Source organism: Aquarana catesbeiana, linkage group LG10, assembly GCF_042186555.1.
Source record: "Aquarana catesbeiana isolate 2022-GZ linkage group LG10, ASM4218655v1, whole genome shotgun sequence".
Lineage (NCBI taxonomy): Eukaryota > Metazoa > Chordata > Amphibia > Anura > Ranidae > Aquarana > Aquarana catesbeiana.
In genome coordinates, this window is record NC_133333.1 from 137,841,665 (window position 1) to 137,867,186 (window position 25,522).

A 25,522-nucleotide genomic window follows, 5' to 3' on the forward strand; every position below is an offset into this window, starting at 1 on the left:
CTACCCAAGTCAATTCATCGATCGACTTGGATACAACCAGCAAGTTGTTTTTTCACGTTCAATTATGGCCAGAGGCTATATCCGCTAGCAGTAATTAGTCTTCTCTCAGCAGGGATGGGTTCCCATGCCCAGGGCCATCCTTAAGTGATTGTAAAGTCTCGTTTATTATTTAAAAAAAAAAAAAAAAAAAAATGTTATACTTACCTGCTTTGTGCAGGGGTTTTGCACAGAGCAGCCCGAATCCTCCTCTTCTCGGGCCTGCCCCCTCTCTCTTCTGATTGGCTGACTTTGACAGCCACGGGAGCCAATGGCGTGATGCTGTGTCTCAGCCAATCAGGAGGGAGAGTCAGGGATGGCCGAGGGACTCGTGAACATCGCTGCACAGAGATGGGGCTCAGGTAAGTGTTAGGGGGTGCTGGGGTGGCTGCTACACACTGAAGGTTTTTATCTTAATGCATAGAATGCATTAAGATAAAAAACCTTCTGCCTTTACAACGCCTTTAATAGCAGCATTGGTCCCTTGACAAAGTAATGCACTGAGGGCCCCTACAAGCCTGCCCCAGTTTGCGCATCTACTCTCAAGAATTAAGGTATAAATAGTTGATAGAATCATTAGATTTGTTATTAGATTATTAGTTTACTGCATTTTACTGCAGCATGCCGAAGCGCAGTCATCTGCTGCGTTGCAATTAGAATGGGACTCATAGGAAGCAATTATTTCCTGAGTGTCACCAATTATCCAGCCAGGATCTAGCACTATGCACCTGATGGTAGTGTGTGTGTGTGTGTGTACTCCAGTTTAGAATCTGACCTTCACACCTGCACATACACACAGGGAGCCCTTTCCCAGTGCTGTATGTGTGCACATCAGGGGGTGGAGTATAGGCGGGCTGCCATGGCAGGCAAAGCAGGGATACAATGGATCATGAGGAGGTGGAGCAGAATCCATGGCCTATTTAACACACTGTGTTGTGCACTCCTACTCCTACTCCTGTGTCCATCAATATCTCACTCGCAGGATTTGTGCGAGTGAGTAACAGGATCGGCACAGCACAGTGACAGTCCTATGAACACACTCCTGGGTTCTCCCAGCTGGGCGGCAGGTCAAGCTGCAAAGACCAGCATTTGGCAAAGATGACAACTTGGAGATTGCAGACAGCAGGTGCACGCCACTGCTAACAAAATTAGTTAGTTAATCTGTGTGTGCAGTGCAGTGTACCATGCCACCCCAGCACTGCCAGCAGCTTCCCCCTAGATCCAAATGGGCCTGATGGGGCCCCACCACCATGCCACACAAAGCTCCGCAGGAGGGATTCCCCCAAGAACACTGACTGTGTTGAAGGGGGGATTGAGCAATTTTCTTGTCTGAAGCCCATGGTTGCAGAAAGAAAATCTGTGGCCCGCTTTACGTTTCAAAGGAAGAAGCTATTACGTGGACACACAAAAAATCAATATATAATTTCTTTAAACACTATAATGTTCACAGCCGACAAGCCACAGATTGCTACCAGTTGGTTTGTCTGACACTGCTTGATAAGTATAGCGTTGTGGGTCAATTTTACTGTTCCTTGCTTATTAAAATATATATATTTTTTGTAAAATATGTTTGTTAAAGAGGAAGTAAACTTCCTCTGCAGACATTTACCTATAGGTAAGCCTATAATAAGGCTTACTTATAGGCAGGGCTTTTGTTCAGGGGGAACTTGGTGGAACTCAGTTCCACCACCTCTGGCTCAGACCCTTTGGTGCCTGCTCACCACAATCACTTGTAAACACAGAAGTCTGGTTTCTGTGTTTACAAGTGACAGCTCTGCACTCTGTATGTAATGAAATCCTGGTATTTAATGCCCCTTTAAGACCCTCCTACTGTTTTCGTGAAATTTGACTGAACACACCCACCATTTGATATGATTTGGAGGGTGTGTGTAGGGGGAGGGGTTCTGTGGGGCCGTGGTTAAAGAGGAGTTCTACCCAGGGGGGCCGTCAAAAAAAAAAAAAAATTAAAAGTCAGCAGCTACAAATACTGCAGCTGCTGACTTTTAATTGGACACTTACCTGTCCCTGGGTCCAGCGATGCGGGGGATCGAAGCCCCGCTCGTCCCCCCCCTCCGCTCGTCGGCGCCGGCATTTCAACTGTGGGCGCCGGGCTGTGGCTTCACAGCCTGGCACCCACTGCGCATGCGCGAGCGGCGCTGCGCGCCGTGATTGGCCGCTCAATCACCTGGGACCTGTATTGGGTCCCAGATGATTGACAGGAGGGAGGGAGCAGAGCGGAGCCCTTCCTCTGCCTGGGGGGAAGTGATGTCACCAGCCCAGGCAAAGGAACAGGCAGACTACGAGGGACCACCTAGCAACAGGCATTTAGAGGTAAGTGAAAAAAAAAAAAATATCCAAATTTTTTTTGTTTTTTTTTTTTAGACTTTTTTACAGGTATTTTTGTTTTTTGGGTGGAACCCCACTTTAAGTTCCAGCACCTATTGTTTGAGAAAAAAAGCCCTGCCTATAGGTAGTGCACGGTTAGGAGATATTTATATTACATACAGCCAGTGACATCACAGGCGCATAAGCTCTGAAAGAATGGCCACGGGTGCTGTTCCTTTCAACCCATGTTCCATGAACGGTGGCTCCCATACGCGAGAGTGACAGCAACACGGCTCTGGCTACTCACAGCGCCAGAGCCCTCGAGCCTGGAATAAACTCCAGGAAAGATGTCAGCCGCCTCAGTGGTGTGCAGGCACCGCTGGAGGACTTCGTTCTAAGGTAAGTATTTCATATTGAGCTAGTATATGATGCATACTAGCTCATTATGCCTTTGTCTTTACAGTTTGTTTTTTTTTTTTTTTTTTTTTTTAAAGAGTTTACAACCTATTTAACTATTGTTATACTAAAGGTAGCAGTGTAACTCGAGATATAGCAGCCCACTATGGGGCCCTAGGGTGGGAAGGGAGCACAAATAGGGAGGTTGTCTCAGTTCCAGAAGAGCTGAGGTCAGATGCACAGGATAATGCTTTGGAAACAACCGGTTGCTAATCACAAGTCTTTGGTTTGGGGTTTATATACCTTTTTAATTTTTTTTGAAGACTCATCTTTATTGATTTAAAGAAAAAATGGTTCACAATATGATAGAGAAGAAAAAAAGTGTTACAGAAGTAGTTTTCCACATATAGCAGTAACATACTGCATATATTGCATATATAAACCAGACAGGTAACTATAATGTAAGGTTGATACTACTTTTTGTATAGAGCACATTATTTAGTAACATCAACAGAAATCACTGGATTGTTATTATATTTCCAGAAAGGCCACTAAAGTGATTCTAAATCCTTGTTTTTTTTTCATTTAAAAATAACAAACATGTTACACTTACCTGCTCTGTGCAGTGGTTTTGCACAGAGCAGCCCAGATCCTCCTATTCTCAGGTACCTCTTCGGCCCTTCTGGCCCTTCTCCCCTGCCGAGTGCCCCCCACAGCAAGCAGCTTGCTATGGGGGCACGCAAGCCGCTGCTCAGTAAATCCATTCAGACATGCCCTGCCCCCTCTCTCTCTCCCATTGGCTTACTGATTTTGATCACAAACTTCGCAGCTGTCTCAGCCAATCAGGAAGGAGACCAGAAATTGAACAAAGTTGCGCTACCAATGAAAAAAAAACAAACTAATAGCAGCCAGCATCAACAATGATAAAGATTTTGAAACCGTGAGAAAAATAAAAAATGCAGCGCTAAGAGAATAATTTTACCCCAAAAAACACTTTCTAGGGAAGAACATTTACTAAATGTGTACGTGAATGAAATATATGTGGATATATTAAAATGCGTACATTAACAAAAAAAAAGGAGAGAGGGAGCTCATACGGACATATCATAGTCACATTGTTTTGTTTCAACTTGTATTGAAACAATGACTAAGTCAGTTCACGAATAACCGGTGGGAAGGCAGCCCAGCCAGGAACACTCATGCTGGTCCTACGTTGAACGTTATAATGTCAGAGTGCGACTGCCGAAAAAAACACCAAGAGAAGAGGCTTTGAGAACTGGTCACACAGCATAGTGGAAGCCTGCTGGAGCAAGGAATAAGTAACATACCTTCTTCTCTGGGATTCGGATGATTACCATTCCATATGAAACTCCCTGGATGTGGATGCCGTCATGCCTTACCTGGTCTATAGGAATCCTGGCTAGAAGATCCATCGTGGGGTATTGTTCCATGCTTGACTGACTCACCACCGCTGGTATGTGGGTCCACACCCTGGGGTAAGAGTGCCCATTACCTTTCTTTATCATCGGATGCACATCTGTCATTATTGTGTGTGAAGTTATGTTTACCATCTGAGCCTTGAAGGAGGATTACACCATGCTACTTCCTGTATAGAGACTGCACTGACCTTATTGTCATTTCTTACATGAATTATATAAGAGTTTCACGACAGGTCAACTCATTGATGAGACCGGTCCTGATTAGACTAATATTTTAGGTGTGGTCACTGGATGGACATTAATATATTTTATTTATGTTCAATGTTTTTTATTGAATTATATTGCATAGTACAGGGTGAAAACAGTATCTGTCATAGATTGACAATAGTATATATACTAAATAAATTGTAACACTATACATAAATAAACGTGTCTTTATGAAACATCTACATAAAATGACAATGCACAGTATGTGATATTGCATGAATATGCAATGAGTTAGGTGATGGTGAATCACATATAGTGAATGCTTCCAAAATATCCTAAATTAGAAGAAATAAATGAAAGAATGTCAATGAGATGACACTGTGTGTGAAAAATTAATCAAAAATAAATAATGATATTAAATAATAATAAAGTTCTCTTATGTGAACAAATAAATGGATAAAACTTCTGCTGCTGTCAAAGCTTGAACATGTAGTTGACAGATAAGTGTGTCCATATATTGTCCTAATATGGCTTCTTCAATATTATAGTTTCCCAAAACTCTAACCTTAATGGTACGAATAAATAGCAGTCAACATCCGAGATCTCTACTATCCTCCATGGGTGGGCAGACCCTTCGGTGTTCCTCCTATGGGTGCATTGATTCACTCCAATATCCCAATATGTATAAGGGAATACCTCAGTGAGAGATGGGGGACAAAATACAGAAGCCTCCAATAGTGCAATATGTCAGGGCCAAATAATGAATTTATTAAAATAAAACAAAGTGGACTCTTACATAAAAGCATTAAAAACAAGACAGGGAACAAATTTGGCATTGTTGTACGCCTTCTCACGTCACTTCCGGTGTGTGGCTATCCCGGCCAATCCCTACGCGTTACATCACACCTCGCAACTTCATCTGGGTCAACAATTTTTTTGTATGAATGTGATTGGATTGCCAAGCATTCTTCATATCCTTTAACTAAATTAACCTGGAGTTTAACATCAGTAACCTTAGCCGCCCAGTTTCGTCTCCATGTGCACATAATAAATAATCTTGCAGCAGAAAGTATGTGCATGACTACGGTCCTATATTTGTGTGGGAACTTATTAATTCCCAAACTAAGGATGGCCAGGGCTGGGGTGGGAGCCATTAGACATCCTGTTATGTCTGAGAGTAAGGAGAATGTTTTATTCCAAAAGCTGCGAATGTGTGGGCACTCCCGCAAGGCATGGAGTAGAGACCCAATTTGATTGCAACCACACCAGCATTTATTATCATCTTGGTTAGCAAACTTTACTAGTTAGACTGGAGTAAGGTACCAAATGTGGTGGATCTTTTGGGCTACTTCCCAATGATTAGTACATTTAATAGAGGTAGAATTTTACAGTAATAGATGGCCCATCGCCATTGATCATTTTTAAATAACATGTATAGTTCCTGTTCCCTTCCCCTTTGTGGAGAGCAGAACACTTGACTATTATATCTTTAGATTGTAAGAGGTTGTATTGTGATTCCCTTTGTGACAGGTGAAGCAGACATGCAGAATGACCAAGCCTTTTTGTGTATGTATAGAGAAGGGATAGAGTTTTCCTTTAAATAGGATGACATTTGTCTGTAGCCAAATAGGCCTTGAGATGGTATGGCGTGGACCCTTGGCAGGTCTGCAAAAGGGGGGAGTAAGTTGTGTTGTAGTATATTTGCAAGAGATGTGGATTTTACTGCTTTCCAAGGGATGAGGGAAAACTGGGGTAAAATAAAGTTAAAAACCTCAAGGGAAACAGGAGTCATTGTAGCGTTGGGGGCACTGCAGCTTTAATTGTTGGGTGAGTTGTCTTGAAGCATTTGTTGGAGATGTAATGGGCATATAGAAGGTGTATTTAAATCTCCCTTAGAGACAAAGTTCTGTTCAATGTCCCACCGTTGCTTGTTACATACGGGGTTAAACCAGTGTTTAAAGAGTAACTCCACATTTGTTGAGAAAAAAAACTTTTCCCTCTGGGTGATCTATATACATTGCAATGATTTTAACAAACTTTGTTGCAGATTCCTACCTTTTGTTATTCTGAAGAAATCTCTGTATGTTTGCCTATGCCTGTGTGCTCAGTGAGTCTAATTGGAGTGGTTTCATAATTATCAATCAACTGCAGCACCTGCAGGACTCTAATGAGGAAAATTGCAGGGTCAGCATCCCTTTAGATGTGATTTCCTATTGGGAGTATGACATTTTTGTTGCAGGGGATGCCTGAATTCTCACTTGTATCTTAGTGCATACTTCTGGGAAAATCAGTGAGCCAATCACACAAGCAGGAAATGACATATCTGGGGAGCGTTCTGTACACATTCTGTGTACAGAACACCTCCAGGTAGCCATATTGCATAGCATTTTACAGAAAATTACAGAACTGCAGATTTAAAAGAAAAGTTAATCTTTAATAAGATTTAATTACAATATGATTTGTGTCCCAATTGTATACGCTATATTATTTTTCATTTTTTGCTACTTTTTTCCCCACAAAAGTGGAGTTATCCTTTACGTTGATCTAGGTCTAGGATCACTGTTGCATAATAATCTTTCCTGACACATCATGGCAGCACACACGTTGGGTTGTGACTCCGCCTCCACAACCTGATAGGACTGGTTAGCTATAAGATTTGAAGAGGAGTCCACCTTGCATTCTCCTTTTTTTCCTCACCTGGATGGATCGACTGGTTACAGCTTGGAAACCCCTTGCCGATTCACCCCAGCTAGGTTCAAGCCTCTCCTAGCTGGAAGCCCTGACTGTACAGCCTCTAAACGAGCTTTATTCAGGGAACCCCACTCTGGTGGTCTCAGGGGTATGTCCTAATTATATTTTTCAAAAGCCTTTAACAGGTTTTAAAAGTGCACAGCGGTCTCCACCTCTTACCTTTCAAATTCCACTCTCTACCACCTGGTAGGTTACCACTTTAGCTATAGTAAATCATTCTTATTTTCATTCTGTTTCGTTTTCCCCACTCTGTACCTTCGTTCGGGTCCGCTGGGCGCTGTAGTCCCTTGCCTTGCCTGTCCCATCATGGTGGCCGGCTCGGACTCACGGCGCCAGGAAATGACATAATCAGCTTGGATGCCTTGCTGGTCAATTGCCAGCACCCAAAATGGCGCCGAACGCCGCGGACAGCTAGAGCGCATGCGCGGCCATGACGTCACTACCGCAGCGACGGCGGTCTATTTAAAAACCGCAATTCTGTCATTTGGGGTTGCTTGGAGGGTAGGAGAACACCCTCTACACCAATGCTGCCCCAGTTATTGCTGCCTTGCTATTCAATCTCTGTCCCTGCTGCTGGTAAGTCCATTCTCTCTCCCTCTCTTCCTAGCACTGATAAAAAAAAAAAAAAAAAGAAAAAACTTTTTTTTCCTCTGTTATCTGTTATTATATATGTTAAAAAAAAAAAAAAAAAATGGGGAATTCTTTCCTTTCCTTTCCTTTCTCCCTTCATAGACACACCCTACTTTCTCCTATGGAGGCCGCTGCCACAGCAGACCACTCACGGACTACAAGGTAAGGGGGCAACATAATGGGTAAGTAATGAAGAAGAGAAAAGAGAGCACTGCCACTAATACCACCTTATATTGGTAGTTCCGGCAGGTCATCAAGGTCATCGCATTCTAAAAGAAAAGAGCGTTCACCTTCAAGACACTCTCATTCTCGAAGAAGTCATTCAAGATCCTCCCACCATAGAGATTCAACATCTTCTCGTCAACCGCGAGATGAGCAGTGTATCCGCCCTGCGGCCAATACATGCTGGGTCTGTGGAGCGCAAGCGCTACCTGGCAAACTAGTATGCCAAACATGCTTCGAAGAGGCAACCCGCAACAAGGAAGCTGACGCAGTGCAGGCATCCAACATAATAAGAGAAACAGTAAAAGAATCTATCCTGCAGGTAGCAATATCCGAATCAATTGGACAATCCACTCCGGCCTCAACTCCTTACGAGCCCCAGGACCAAGAGGATTCACCAGAGGAGGAGGAGGTTTTAGTACCCACTTCCTTCGACTTCGCATTAATAGACCCTTTCGCGAGAGCAGTAAAGGAGGCGATCGGATGGGAGGAAGAAAAAGACGCTTCTTGCAAACTAAGGAAATACTTTCCTAACCTAAAAAGAGATCCCGAAACCTTTCCCTTTATCGATGAGCTCGAAGAGTTGAGTGGCAAAAGCCAGATAAAAAATCCCGGCTAAATAGTAGGCTAGCCAAGCTTTACCCACTGAGGGAACCAAAGGTAAATCCTCTCATCGCAGCACCTGTGGTTGATTCATCACTAATGCGCCTGGCGCGTCATGTAACCTTACCAATTGAAGATGCCGTCACCTTTAGAGACATAATGGATCGAAAGATAGACCTCGATCTTAAAAAACCCTATTCAGCGGCAGGAGGGGCCTGCAGGCCAGCAGTTATACTAGCTGCAGTCGGTAGGGCCATCTCTAGCTGGTCGTCTAACATCGAAAAATTATTACTAGAAGCAGCGGAGCGGGAAAAGATCACGTCTGCTTTACAGGAACTCAGCCTGGCGGGAGACTTCGTGGCAGAGGCATCGGTGGACATCATAAGATCCTCAGCGAGAGCAATGTTGGCGGCAGTAACATCCAGAAGAGCATTGTGGCTAAAGCCATGGGTCGCAGATGCGACTTCAAAATCCAGTTGGTGTAGAGTCCCATACGACGGAACAAACCTATTTGGGCCTAAACTAGATTCTGCAATCTCGAAAGTTACTGGAGGTAAATCGGGCTTCATTACCTCAGATAGGAGACCCAAACAGCAAAAAAACCCACCCTTCAGACGACATCTGCCCGAAAGATATCGAGAAGCAAGGTCTTATAGGCCAGGTAAACAATTTAAGCGGAATTGGCAAAACCCACAACCAGCCTTTGTGAGGGTGCAGAAGCCCAAAAACCCCAACTCAGGGGATCAACAAAAGTCGTTTTGATGGCACGCAAGCCCAACTCGCAATAGTGGGTGCGAGGTTGAAGCTGTTTGCTCACGTATGGATACACTTTATAAGAGACCCCTGGACGATTTCCACCATCCAGGAGGGTCACAGATGGACATTCAAACACAAGCCGCCCAGAGAGTTCTACAGAGTTACCAGACTACCGTCTTCCCTTCCGAAACGAAAGCTTCTAACCAAGTATATTCTAGAATTACTACAAAAACAGGCAATCGTAGAGGTTCCACGGGAACAGGAAGGCACAGGATTCTATTCTCCTCTTTTTCTAGTAACAAAAAAGACAGGTACTCGATCTAAAAAGTCTCAACGAATCGATTCTAGTCGAATCATTCAAAATGGAGAGCCTGCAATCAGTACTGCTAGCAATAGGAGCAAAGGATTGGATGCTCTCGGTCGATTTGTCCGACGCCTATCTGCATAAACCCGTGCACCAAACCTTCCAGAAGTATCTACGCTTCGCAATAGGCCACCAACATTTTCAGTTTCAGAGCCTCCCATTTGGAATATCAACAGCTCCCAGGACCTTTACGAAAGTCTTGCTACCGCTAATAGCACAGCTGAGGGAGAAAGGACTGAGAGTCCTACATTATCTCGACGACATACTGCTCCTAGCCGACAGCCGACAAACTCTGCTTCTACATCAAACAATATTAATTTCCACACTCCAACAATTTGGCTGGATAATAAATTGGAAAAAGAGCAACCTGGTTCCGGCACAAAGAATCATTTTTTTGGGAGCCGAGATAGACACCAGTTCCAACACAGTAGGTCTTCCTCAAGCGAAAATAGATCCGCTAATACAGAAAATAAAGAAACTCCTAGCAGCAGAATACTTATCAGCCAGAACGTGTCTAAGTATCTTGGGTTCAATGTCTTCCACCTTTTTAATGGTCCAGTGGGCGCAGTGGAACTCAAGAACATTCCAGAATTCATTCCTAAAACAGTGGAACGGGTCATCAATGAACCAGCGGATCAGGATCAACCCGGCAGTAAAGAAGTCAGCATGGTGGTGGGCTCGAATCAGCAACCTATCACGCAGCCGTCCCATAATACCGCCACTACCAGAGATAATCACCACGGATGCCAGCATCCAGGGGTGGGGAGCACATTATCAGCATCAAGGGGCACAGGGCCGTTGGTCCTTTCACCCACAGGGTATAGTTTTAAACATTCTGGAACTCAGAGCCGCCTGGAAAGCTCTACTAACATTCGGACCACTTCTTACAGGAAGAAACGTTCTCCTACGCATGGACAACATGGTGGCTGTAAATTACATTCACAGACAAGGAGGTACCCGGAGCAACACACTCATGGAGGAGGTTCGTCCTATAATCGAATGGGCTCAAGTTCACCTGACGGATCTCAAAGCAATATACGTCCCAGCAGTACAGAACCAACTCGCGGACGACCTGAGCCGAATATTCATATCAAACAACGAGTGGTCTCTCAACCCCCAAGTATTTGCTCTTCTCACTCGCAAATGGGGGATCCCCGATATGGACTTGGCAGCAACTCCACAGAACAGCAAATGACCTCGGTTCCTATCGAGAGCCACCTATCCAACGGCGGCAGGGATCGACTGTCTCCATCATCCATGGAGTTTCCACTTAGGATATGTTTTTCCTCCGATTCCCCTAATAGCCAGATTTCTGGCCAGGCTGAGGAGATCGACGTTCATAGTGATAGCAGTATTGCCGTTCTGGCCGAGAAGGCCATGGTTTGCGACCATCTTACAACTAAACACAGAAGAGCCGTTTCCGCTCCCAGTAACCCCAGATTTGCTCTCACAAGGCCCATTCCTTCACCCAGCCCTGGAACGACTACACCTAACGGCCTGGAGATTGAAAGGGAGAGGCTACTAGACCAAGGATGCTCACTTAGAGTAGTGAACACACTCCAACAGGCAAGAAAAGTGACAACAAACAACACGTATAGCAAAATCTGGGAAAGATTCACCGAATTTTCGCAGCAGCAGTCTTGGAACCCACTCTCTCCTTCAGTCTCTCAAGTCCTAGAATTCCTACTAGGACTGGAGAGGGGACTAGCTTCAAGCACTCTCAAAGTTCAGGTCTCCTCACTGTCCGCAATGACGGGAACCAAATGGGCAGTGGATCCGCTCATAATCCAATTCCAGAAAGCATGTCTGAAAATAAGGCCACCAAGAAAACCAACCTTTCCGACCTGGGACCTATCGATTGTGCTAGAGGCTCTGTCTAGAGAACCGTTCTTCCCTCTAGAATCAGCATCCTTATGGGATCTAACGTTTAAATTATCTTTCCTGGTAGCAATAACATCTGCCAAAAGAGTCTCAGAGTTACAAGCGCTACTAATCAAAGAACCGCATCTGGTCTTCTACCCGGATAGAGTCGTCCTCAGACCATCAGATCAATTTATACCTAAGGTAGCATCTACCTTCCACTTCAACTCGGAGATCAATCTCCCAGTTTTCCTTACTAGTGAAGGGAATCCACATCCGTTGGACATTAAATCGGTTATCTCCACCTACGTAGAAGCTACCAAACAATTCAGAAAGACTGACAACCTTCTAGTCATACCGCATGGCCCAAGAAAAGGCCAGGCAGCTTCCTCAAGAACAATAGCTTCTTGGCTAGTGAGAACCATCAGAAGAGCGTACCAAATTCGGCTACTCCCAATACCGGATGGATTAAAAGCCCACTCGACTAGATCGGTAGCGACCTCCTGGGCAGCATACTGTAGAGTGTCCTCAGAAACCATTTGCAAGGCAGCAACTTGGTCTTCCAGAAACACTTTCATTTCACACTACAGAATAGACCCGGCTCAATTAACTACGGTTGAGTTCGGGAGATCAATCATTCAGACTAATTCTTCTATACCCTGTACTTGAGCAAATAAAAATCTTTTGAAAGCACCCACCCATTTAGCGAGTTATTTCCCAATGTGTGTGCTGCCATGATGCGTCAGGAAAACGGAAAATTGTATACATACCGTTCCGTAATTTTCCTTTCCTGATGCATCCCATGGCAGCACACAGAACCCACCCTTCTAAGGTGATAGTTACTGAGAATGCAAGGTGGACTCCTCTTCAAAACTTATAGCTAACCAGTCCTATCAGGTTGTGGAGGTGGAGTCACAACCTAATGTGTGTGCTGCCATGGGATGCGTCAGGAAAGGAAAATTACGGAAAGGTATGTATACAATTTTCCGTTTTCCTGACGCATCATGGCAGCACACACATTGGGAAATAACTCGCTAAATGGGTGGGTGCTTTCAAAAGATTTTTATTTGCTCAAGTACAGGGTCATTAGAATCCTATTCCACACTGCAGTTTCTTATGTGCCCAGACATAGGTGCTAAATAATCTCTTGATAGAGGTAAATAAGATAGGAGGGATGTGTATAGGGAGGGCTTTGAATATGTACCGAAGTTTAGGCAGCACTATCATTTTAAGGGCTGCTGCCCTCCCAACCCAAGATGGGTAGTGCTTACTAATCCTTTAAAGGTCCTGTTAGCATGAAGCCAAAAATGGGATGTAATTATGAGAATACAGGTTTGTAATGGGTGAAGGTAGGGAGATGCATAGGTACTGCATGGATGGGGAAACCCATTTAAAAGGGAAGTGTGTTTGCAAGTATTTCTCAGTAGGTTTGTTGATTTGTATGCTAAGAACATTGGACTTGTATGCATTTATCTTGTAGTAGGAAACAGCTTTAAATAGTTTAAACACTTTACATACCTCTGGAAGGGAAGAGGCTGGATCTGTCAGAGACAATATTATTATAAATAAAAAAAAACTCCGAAGGTTAACGCTGCCAGCACCAAAAGTCCGATAACAAACTCAAATAAAATTGTAATAGAATAAGATGCAGCGCTAGTAAAATGATAAATCAGAAATGGTGAAAAAAACGTCTCAAAAAATAAAAAAATAAAATCGACTAGCACACCTACGAGTGACTAATGCCCTGTACACACGGTCGGATTTTCCGATGGAAAATGTCCAATCGGAGCGTGTTGTCGGAAATTCCGACCGTGTGTGGGCTCCATCGGACATTTTCCATCGGATTTTCTGACACACAAAGTTTGAGAGCAGGCTATAAAATTTTCCGACAACAAAATCCGATCGCGCCAATTCCGACCGTGTTTGGCCTGTTCCAACACACAAAGTGCCACGCATGCTCAGAAGAAATTCCGACACGGAACAGCTCGGTCTGGTAAAATTAGCGTTCGCAATGGATACAGCACTTTCGTCACGCTGCAATGTTAAAAATGGTTTAATACAGCGCACTCTCTTCTTCTTTATAATGTGACAAGAATTAAGTAGTTTTGCTGCTCATATTCACACACACTTCTCACAAACTTATTTTTTTTTCTTGGGATTCCCTGAATATATTGTTATTTGTCACATCTGACATAAATTTTTTTTTTTTTTTTTTTTTTATTTAAAGCCATTTTTCTTTTAGATTTTATGTTTGTATTTTTTCAAAGGCTGATCTTTGTTTAATGTTATTTTTAGTTTTACTCCAGACTATTTTTGTGTGTGTTTTGTGTGTCAAGTTACCACAACACCATTGATATCTTTTATTATTTAATCTCAAGGAGATTGTTGTTGGTGTCCCTTGTTAATTTCACATTGCATTTTTGAAATGTACCTGAATCCTCACAAACAAACTGTCCTTTTTGAAGTAAAACACACATAGGCAAGTATAATTCAAACCAAAATTCCTTTATTAAGGGCTCAGAACCAAAGAGGGAGGCAACTCTGGATAAACAGGAGAAATTAGCGAAGCCTGGGACCCCCAGGGCAGACATCAATTCTTGAACATCAAAATTGGTGGCCTGAGGAGTCCATATGTAAGGGAGGGCAGTCTGGTCCAGAAGTCCCAGAGATCCGGATAGCAGCAGATGACATCTGTGTCCCCAGGCTGTGGTACCACAAGAGGCTGCATCTTTTGGCCGACCAGACTGGATCCAGGGTCCTCACTTTCTGGTTCCTTCCACGCTTCCTTCCTGGCTGTGGCTCTGCTGTTGGAGATGTGGCAGGAGGAGGAGTAGGACCTGGAGGAGGAGGAGGACTAGGAGGACCTGGAGGAGAAGGAGGAGGAGGACCTGCAGGAGGAGGAAGAGGACCATGTGTGAGTTCACAAAGGTGTGTATCAGATGCAATTTGGGCCCTCATCCCCTTATTAAGAGCCTCCAATATTAACGACTCACACATGAGTTGTTGTCCCTCCTCCATCCTCTGCATGTTAGAGGCAATGATGGCAGCGAAGTCATCCTCCACGGTGTGTGGTGCTCCCAGGGCCTCTGTAGCCCTCCAAAAGAGGCCTATGGCAGCCTCCTCTAGGGCACTCCTCCTCCTGCCACTTTCTCTTTCCACCTCCTGGCTGAGACTTCCCTGTGTATGAAAAAGGGACATGGTTTTAGTTTTTGCATCATCAATCACAATCATAAATTAGTACTCCAAACTAACATCTAGTTAACATCATTGATTGGACACCCAGCAATATTTAGAGGAATGCTATACCTGTCTCAATCTGTGCTCCTCCACATGTTGCTGCCTGGAAGGCCCAGGTTGGGCGTCAGAAGCCTCAGCTGGGGGGGAAGGAAGTGTGGAAGGAAGACTGGAGAGTGATGACCTGGGTTCAGTCCGGCCTGCCAGAAAATGCAGCCTGTCATAGTACCACATCCTGGGGACATAGATGTCATCTGCTGCTCCGGATCTCTGCGAATCCTGGACTTTCTGGCGCTCCCCTAAATATGTGCTCCTCAGGCCACCAATTAGGATCTTCAAATATGTGATGTCTGCTGTGGGGATCACCTGCTTTACAATTTCCAACAATTGATCCAGCGCTGCCTTCCTCTTTGTTTGGTTCCTGTAATGTGGGTGGTTGATCTCCCACAGACAGGGCAGCTCCCTGAACATGTCAATGAATATTGCCATGAAGTCATTATCTTGTAAGATATCCATTTTCACTGCAAGACACAACACAAGACAAACCCTAATGTCAGGCCAAACTCTACTAATCTTGTTACAATATAGGCCTCAATGTAGAAGCAGTATAGGCACAAGTATGTCTCTTACCTTCGTTCTTACGATCGGCGCCTCCAATGCTCCTTCCTCCGCTCACAGATCGTACGTAATACGCACGTGTGGTACGCTTTATACACACTGCGCATGCGTGTAACTCCGCCCGCCCCTGACGTTCTTTCTAGTCTATTCCCCACCCCTTTTCGTTCTGCACAGTGGGGGAAGAGCACATGGCGGATACACAGCAGGTGCGTGCTAATTACAGGGAGGAGGAGGAGGAAAGCCCGAATCCGGACACATCCCGATCCAGAAGGAGAAGATTTAAGGCCACAAATATGTCCTTTGGGGAGATGTTGGAGATGGTGGACATCCTGAAGAAGGCCGACTATGATGGAAAGTATGGACCTTACCACAACCCCAATATCAGAAAGGCCAAGATCATTGTGAAAGTGGTCAAAAGTCTGCACCGGAATTTCGGGGTACGACGATCGAAAGATCAGCTCAGGAAGCGGTGGTCGGACCTGAAATTAAGAGAGCCCGAGCAGTACAGAAAGATCCGGAGAGTGCTGCAAAAAAGTAAGTAGTTGTGCTGTGTTCCTATTCTTTTTGTCTTTATTACGTTCGTGCTGCTCCATATGCTTTTCTTAATTGTTGTACAGTTTAAAATGGCAATTTTAATGTTCATGGGACCATTATTCGTTCATATCAAACATTTTTATTTCGGCCTTTAAAACACCATTGTTTAGGCCATATGCATTTTCCTACATTTTTTAGGGCCTACTTGTATGAAAAATATTTGGTTGTGTAGATGGCTTTGTTACTAGAATGAAATGCAAACTAGATTCTGTGTAAGGAGAGGACATTGAGCAGCTGTTTTCACATCTGGACACTGGAGCACTAGTGTGGGACACAAGAACACAATTTTTATTAGGGGGGGGCACACAGGTGCTCCAGTGTATACTATAGGGGGGTCTCCATCTGTGAAGCTTGTACAAAACAGGTAAAGTATTGCAGGTTGACAAAGGACACTAAAAAAGCTACATCTTGGAACTCTGCTAAAATTGACAATTGTACCCCACTTCCAAGCAATGTTTCCTATTTATAGTTCTGCCATCAAATATCTGTGTGCTAATTATACCATTTTTGTTTTACATAGGGTTGAAAAGACTCGGAGGACACCCCTCATCCGAGGAGACCAGAGACCCCCCCACCTCTGGAAGAAGGGGAAATACCCCAAACACAAGCTGAGCAGGAGGAGGAAGAAGATGTGGTGGAAATTGGCACCACAACAGGTGAGTGTCTGCGACCACAGACTCAGGTAAGAGATGGATGCTGGCAGATTTTGATACCTGTTTTTGTTTGGTTACTCTCTTTTTAGGTGATCGTGATGTTATGGATCGAGATCCTTTCACATCAGAAAGTGCCCAGATCCTGATCGGGGAGATCATGGGGTGTAATTTTGAATTGGAAAACCTCAAGAAAAAAATCAATGATGTTATTCAAAAAAATAACATCATTGATGTTTTGGGGCGAATTTAAAACCCCCACAAAATCACTTTCTTTTTTTGTGTCCTACAATCTTTAAAATTTTTGAGCGATGTTTTGAAAATCCAAATTTGGAGGATGCACACAGTGTGCCAACATGTGCTATCTGCCATCACGGGAGATCAATGGACGCGTTTTGGGGGTGCAACCCCTTCCTCAATAATAAAGTAGCGGTGAGGAAGGGGTTGCTCCCACAAAACACGTCCCTTGATCCCCCGTGATGGCAGCTAGCACATGTTGACATTTGTAAATTGGTGTGCATCTTCCAAATTTGGCTTTTCAAGGGGTGACTTCACCCCATCTGAACGCAATATCAAACACAGTTCCTAAATACTCATGTCTGATATTGCCTTCAAGTTTTACCATATGTGAACTTTGTAAGTTCAAGATTTTTGTCTTTCTTGTTGGTTTTACACAGGCCTGTTTTATCGTAAATGGACATTTCTATTTTTGATAATGCCACCCCAAAAATTGTTATACAACAAACATGTTAGTTTGTTTTAAAAACCTTTTCTAAATGCACATGTGATTGTGCAGGTATTAAAAAGTTTGTTAATCAAGAATGTGTGGATTATTGTCTCAACGCTACAACACTTTTGTGGTGATGTAATTGCTGTTTTCTGAGAAAATGGTGGTTATTTCCTAAGGGCAAATCCTCTTTGCACTACAAGTGCAATTTCAGTGCAGTTTCAAGTGCACTTGTAGTATAAAAAGTGTCTACGCCTTTAGTAAATAACACCCAACAGTGCTTTGTATAAGATTACACAATCACGCCGTTTTCAGGACTCCACACATTGCTGTCAGGGTCAGCTAAAACAAACACAAGCAGTAAATGTCACCAAAGATTAGCTTTTTTTTATTTGATAAATGCTTCACAAATTGTCTGGCATATTGATGGCCCCCCTACCCGCAAAGAACTCAAGGTATCTTAACTGGACATCACGGGCACTCGGGGAGGGCAAGCCAGGACGGCCACTTTCAAGCGCCGTCAGGGTTGGATCATGTAGAATTCCGGCCTCAGGCCCAACTGAGCCAGCATAGTTGGCAGAATGTTTGCGTAAAAAGTTACGGAGAACACAGCACGCCAGGATTAGATGATTAAGTTTATACTCCGCCATATGGATGGGTGTCAGAAATAGGCATAACCGGCTGGCCATAATTCCAAATGTGTTCTCCACCACTCTTCTGGCAGCCGGTAATTAAAAACCCTCTGTTCCGGGATGAGGGTCCTCATCGGGAATGGCCGCATAAGATGGTCCCCCAGCGCAAATGCTTCATCCGCAACCGAGACGAATGGGAGTCCTTCCACATTGTCCTCTGGAGGTGGCAAGTCCAAGCTGCCATTCTGGAGACGCCTGTAGAACTCCGTCTGGGCGATGACTCCACCATCGGACATCCGTCCATTCTTCCCCACGTCCACATACAAGAAGTTGTAATTAGCTGACACCACCGCCAACATCACAATACTATTGAACCCCTTATAGTTGAAATAGTACGACCCCGAGTTGGGTGGTGGGACAATGTGGATGTGTTTCCCATCAATTGCCCCTCCGCAGTTAGGAAAGGCCCACCGCTGGGCAAAGTGGGAGGCCACAGTCTGCCATTCCTGTGGCGTGGAAGGAAACTGTTGAGGAAAACAAAAATAAATTACTATTTTTGCACATAAACATGGCAAGCAGATTAGGCACAAACATTCTTGGCCAACCTCCAGATAGCATTTATTAAAGGGAAAATAACACTAAAGTATAAGGTACACCTATCATATTCAACCTCCCCCCCTCTCATGGGCCATTTCTAACATTATAGGGGGGGGGTGGAATCTTGGACAGGTAACCCTCTTCACTTCATTGAGAGATGAATGCCTAAATACAGGGTATTACTTGGAACAGCCCCTCCTTAGTTACACTATTGGCAGCCCACTGGACAGGTAAGAAGTGTCATAATACAAAGATATAAATACACACTGTACACATTGGAGGACATTTGGACATTCTGATATTACCTATCAAGATAATAATAGAATACAAAAACTTTAAACAGTACCATTGGAAAGTATACAGGCAGGCCCTTGCACTACATGCTTTGGGGAATTCATCCATAAATCTGACCAGTAAAGAGATGGGTATAGTGTGTATGGGTTTAGCAAAGTCAGCAGATAGATGATTGAGGATAGATAGAGAATTGGTATCAGCTGACTTAGCAGTTGGGGGGAGGGAGGGTTTAGAAAAATGATTTGGGGACACTACAAAAAAAGCCTCTGGCACTCTGCCTGAATTTAAAGCACAAATCAAATTTCTAAACATTTTAGGGGGTGTTTGGGGTAAAGCACTACTATGGAGCTGATAAAATACATTGTTAAGTGACTACATGAGGTGAATATAGGGGCAGGAGAGCATGTTGGGGAGGTAAGTGAAGGGCATGAATGAGGACAAAGGGGACATTCACAGCATATTACAATCATGGTAATTAGGGAATGAGGAAAGAAATACAAGATGTTAGCAAACATTAAATACAATAAAATGTGATATTAAAGGATAAAAATCTTACCTTCATATACTCCTTCTGCAGGACCTGGATGATGGCAGAACAGGTCTCTGGGATGATGATCCCCAGAGCCTGGGGGGAGATGCCTGTCGAGAACTTGAGGTCCTGCAGGCTTCTCCCTGTCGCCAAGTACCGCAGGGTAGCAACCAACCTCTGCTCCGGAGTGATGGCTTGCCTCATGCAGGTATCCTGCCTGCTGATATAGTGGGTCAGCGAAGCCAGCAGACGGTGAAATACGGGGTCCGTCATCCTGAGAAAGTTCCTGAAATCATCAGGATTATTCTCACGGATCTCGCGGAGCAAAGGCATATGAGAGAACTGGTCACGCTGAAGCAACCAATTCTTGGTCCATGAACTCCTCCCCACCCTGTTCATGGACTGGACTTGTGTCAAGGTCAGGACCCCAACACCAAGCCCCCGCACAGCACGAACTCTACGAAGAGTACGTATACGAAACATGGCTAGAAAACTGTCGGCTGCTCAGAACGAAGTAACAGAATGCACTGAAGAACAGCAAGGCCTGTGAAGAGCGACCTGAAAAACAGTAACGAACGAACAAGAACACAATGACTAATTAAAGTCACGCGGAACTTGCTTGCACGCACTGAAGAGCAGATACAAACCCACAAGCACAAACTGAACCGCAGAAAACGATCTGAAAGCCACAAGTCTGAAAAAGCGCGAATCGTCTCTCACCAAACTTTTACTAACACGAGATTAGCAAAAGGAGCCCTAAGGGTGCCGCGCTTGGTTCTGAACTGGCCTTTTCTAGTCTCGTCGTACGTGGTTGACGTCACCGCGTTGTTGGCGATCGGAAATTCTGACAACTTTGTGTGACCGTGTGTACGCAAAACAAGTTTGAGCCAACATCCGTCGGAAAAAAATCCTAGGATTTTGTTGTCGGAATATCCGAACAAAGTCCGACCGTGTGTACGGGGAATAAGGGTGATAATCCAATTACTTCTGACACAGTAAACGCAATATTAAAGTGGAAAAAAAAATTAATAAAAGTAGGAGTAATGGTGAAAAAAAACTTACATAAAAAACTAAGGCAGATATCACAAAAAATTCTTAAAATTAATTGTAAATCTACATAAGTGAAAAAGAAGAACACTAGAATAAACACAAAAATAACAAAGTAGTGCAAAAAAAAGTCCCAATAACAATTGGTGCAAAGACCAACAAAAGAGTTCATATACATTGTGAAAGTGATGCTCCAAAAGAAAAATGTGGTAAAGGCAAATCCAAAATCCAAGGTAGTTCACACCCAAGTGAGAATTGAGGCTCCTTACCGACTATAGATGACCACCGTACAGGTAGTCTCACCAGGCATTTGGGAAATTCAGGTCTCCCAGATATCCACGGTGGAAGCTGAGATTGTGGTACTCAAAAAACAAAAACAAAGAATGCTCCCATAGTGTAATAATTCAAACAACGTAATTTAATAGGTTGAATAAATTGCACTTACAAAATGCTTCATCCTTTAAAAGCAAATGGTGTATCAAGGCAAGGATCGCGGCATCTCCAAGAGCTTACTCCCGCTTGTTGTGTGTGCCCCATCAACCGCCTAAGAAAAACGTAATGACGTCAGCGTCACAGGCTCCACCCTACGCGTTTCGTCATGATAGGACGTCGTCTGGGGATGGACCCTCTGCACACTGCTAAACACCCTTTGCAACAAACTATGCGAATGAAAAGCAGGGATTTTTAGTTCACACATATTGCAATACATGCTTAAGCTGACCAACTGCATCAAAGTAATCCCTAGTATGGCCAGTCCTACGCTGCTTTACCAATGCAAATGCTAAGGTGGACACCATGCCAACCTAGGGCACAGAGACACAAGATGGGGCAGAGCCACTAGGTTCAGGTCTGGCCACTGACCTGCGCTACAACAGAGAAAAGATATACCTGTGCTCAAATCCCAATAGCTTGTAGATGTATTTAAACTATCAGATGCTAAAGGGACGTGACCACATAATAACACTACAAATTCTGGATGGACCCTCTGCACACTGCTATATACCCTCTCCAGCAAACTGCAATGAAAAGTAGGGATTTTTAGTTCACACATATTGCAATACATGCTTAACCACTTCAGCCCCGGAAGGATTTACCCCCTTCCTGACCATAGCACTTTTTGCGATTCGGCACTGCGTCGCTTTAACTGACAATTGCGCGGTCGTGCGATGTTGCATCCAAACAAAATTGACGTCCTTTTTTCCCCACACATAGAGCTTTCTTTTGGTGGTATTTGATCACCTCTGCGGTTTTTATTTTTTGCGCTATAAAAAAAAAAATGCGACAATTTTGAAAAAAAAGCAATATTTTTTACTTTGTGCTATAATAATTATCCCCCAAAAAATATATAAAAGAACAATTTTTTTCCTAAGTTTAGGCGGATATGTATTCTTCTACATATTTTTGGTAAAAAAAAAAAAAAATCGCAATAAGCGTATATTGATTGGTTTGCGCAAAAGTTATTGCGTCTACAAAATAGGGGATAGTTTTTTTTGGCATTTTTATTATTAATTTTTTTTTTTATTAGTAATGGCGGTGATCTGTGATTTTTATCGTGACTGTGACATTAGGGCAGACACATCGGACACTTTTGACACTATTTTGGGACCATTATCATTTATACAGCGATCAGTGCTATAAAAATGCACTGATTACTGTGTAAATGACACTGGCAGGGAAGGGGTTAAACACTAGGGGGCGATCAAGGGGTTAAGTGTGTCCTAGGGAGTGATTCTAACTGTGGGGGGGTGGGCTACTACTCATATGACAGCGATCACTGCTCCCGATGACAGGGAGCAATGATCTCTGTCATGTCATTAGGCAGAACAGGGAAATGCCTTGTTTACATAGGCATCTCCCCGTTCTTCCGCTCCGTGACATGATCGTGGGCACCCAGTGGACATTGAGTCCGTGGGAACTGCGGTCACGGAGCACACCCTAGTATGGCCAGTCCTACACTGCTTTGCCAATGCAAATGCTATGGTAGACACCATGCCAAAATGGGGCACAGAGACACAAGGTGGTGGGGAGAGACTAGGTTCAAGTCTGGTCACTGACCTGAACCTGGTCACAAGAGGAATTACTTTGGCGCAGCTGGTCAGCTTATTATAAATTACTACTACTTATAAGCTACTTACAGTGTCTTGCAAAAGTATTCACCCCCCTTGGCTTTTTACCTATTTTGTTACATCACAGCCTTTAGTTCAATGTTTTTTTATCTGAATTATATGTTATGGATCAGAACACAATAGTCTAAGTTAGTGAAGTAAAATTAGAAAAATATATACATAAAACTATTTTTCAGAAATAAAAAACTGATAATTGGCATGTGCGTATGTATTCACCCCCTTTGTTATAAAGCCCAGAAAAAGCTCTGGTGCAACCAATTACCTTCGGAAGTCACATAATTAGTGAAATGTTGTCCACCTGTATGCAATCTAAGTGTCACATCATCTGTCATTACATATACACACCTTTTTGAAAGGCCCCAGAGGCTGCAACATCTAAGCAAGAGACACCACTAACCAAACACTGTCATGAAAGAACTCTACAAACAAGTAAGGGACAATGTTGTTGAGAAGTACAAGTCAGGGTTAGGTTATAAAAAAATATCCAAATCTTTGATGATCCCTAGGAGCACCATCAAATCTATAACCAAATGGAAAGAACATGGCATAACAGCAAACCTGCCAAGAGGCGGCTGCACACCAAAACTCACAGACGGGGCAAGGAGGGCATTAGTCAGAGAGGCAGCACAGAGACCTAAGGTAACCCTGGAGGAGTTGCAGAGTTCCACAGCAGAGACTGGAGTATCTGTACATAAGACGACAATAAGCCGTACGCTCCATAGAGTTGGGCTTTATGCCAGAGTGGCCAGAAGAAAGCCATTACTTTCAGCAAAAAACAAAATGGCACATTTTGAGTTTGCGAAAAGGCATGTGGGAGACTCCCACAATGTATGGAGGAAGGTGCTCTGGTCTGATGAGACTAAAATTGAACTTTTTGGCCATCAAAGAAAACGCTCTGTCTGGCGCAAACCCAACACATCACCCAAAGAACACCATCCCTACAGCAAAACATGGTGGTGGCAGCATCATGCTGTGGGGATGTTTTTCAGCAGTCAGGACTGGGGAACTGGTCAGAGTTGAGTGAATGATGGATGGTGCTAAATACAGGGATATTCTTGAGCAAAACCTGTACCACTATGTGTGTGATTTGAGGCTAGGACGAAGGTTCAGCTTCCAGCAGGACAATAACCCCAAACACACTGCTAAAGCAACACTTGAGTGGTTTAAGGGGAAATATGTAAATGTGTTGGAATGGCCTAGTCAAAGCCCAGACCTCAATCCAATAGAAAATCTGTGGTCAGACTTAAAGATTGCTGTTCACAAGCGCAAACCATCCAACTTGAAGGAGCTGGAGCAGTTTTGCAAAGAGGAATGGGCAAAAATCCCAGTGGTAAGATGTGGCAAGCTCATCCAAAGCGACTTGGAGCTGTGATATCCGCAAAAGGTGGCTCTACAAAGTATTGACTTTAGGGGGTGAATAGTTATGCACATTGACTTTTTCTGTTATTTTGTCCTATTTGTTGTTTGCTTCACAATAAAAAAAAAAAAAAAAAAAAAAAAAACATCTTCAAAGTTGTGGGCATGTTCTGTAAATTTAATTATACAAATCCTCAAACAATCCATGTTCATTCTAGGTTGTGAGGCAACAAAACACGAAAAATGCCAAGGGGGTGAATACTTTTGCAAGGCACTGTATAAATTATTAACTTGTGAGCTAATGTACAAACTGTAGCACTTATTAACTTTGAAGAAGTGAAACAAGGTAACGGTAGCAGAGGATGTTTGGTGTACCATTACAAAAAAAGGAAAAGAAAGTAAAAAATCAAAGTAGAAAAGTTGTAATAAAAAAAACGTGCAACTGAGATGAAGTAGCACAAAGAGAGCGGTATTTAACCATGACTTATAACTTGGGGGGCATATGGGTACAATTCGTCCAGAGGGTCCACATTTTCCCAGTTGAGCTGTGCCTGGTGACAGATTTGGGTGCGACTTGCTGGTTGTTTTGGAGGGTGTAGTATTTTCCACTGTCTCAGCAGTATTCGGTTTGGTTTGGTTTGCAGCAGAACGCCTGAACATGTAAATAGTTCAGACCCAAGCCACGAATAAAGTCATTGGGACCCGAGTTTGAAAAATCAAAAGTCCCCATTTTGAAGGCTTATATGCAAGTTATTGGCCATAAAAAAAGGTTATGGGGTACTGCCATGTGGGACATTTTTAAAAAAGGATCGGTTTTACAGAAGCAGTGATTTTAACAATGCTTAAAGTGAAACAATAAAAATGAAAAATTCCTTTAAATATAGTGCCTGGGGGTTCCCCTTAGTCTGCCTGTAGTGTGGTGCATCTGTACCGTGTATAGAACCTACTGCAGCAAAACTGAGATTAAAAAAAATAACATTTAAATTGATTTTCCCGGGTGCAAGCCATAATTGGCAATACAAAAATGTTTAAAAAAACAACGCGGCCCCCCCGTTGTATACCAGACCCTTATCCGAGCATGCAGCCTGGCAGGTCAGGAAAGGGGGGAACAAGCAAGTGCCCCCCTCCTGAATCACACCAGGCCACATGCCTGCAAAATAGGGTTGTGCTTTGGAGTGGGGGGGCTCAGTCCCCCCACCCCAAAGCACCTTGTCCGTATGTTGATGGGGACAAGGGCCCCTTCCCAATAACCCTGGGCTGTGGTTGTGGGGGTCTGTCTGACTGTTCTTAAATAAGTAAGGGGCAGGGCCTGGTATGGATTTTGGGGGGGACCTCATGCCATTTTTCTTAATTTTGGTGTGGGGTTCCCCTTAAAATCCATACCAGACCTAAAGGGCTGGTATGGATTGGGGGGGCCCCATTCCATTAAAAAAAAAAAAAAATCTATTGCCAATTAATTAGGCAATGTTATTTTTTTAATTCAGCTGATGACTCCTTTGTTAAGGATGCAGCTTTCCTTGACAACCTAT

The 25,522-nt window shown here is 43.7% G+C and overlaps 1 protein-coding gene across 1 annotated transcript in view; it reads left to right on the forward strand.

Moving 5' to 3' along the window:
* Positions 1-25,522, forward strand: part of LOC141110918 (sulfotransferase 2B1-like) — a 122,608-nt gene that overhangs the window by 21,796 nt on the left and 75,290 nt on the right. The gene's annotated exons all lie outside the window — the stretch shown is intronic.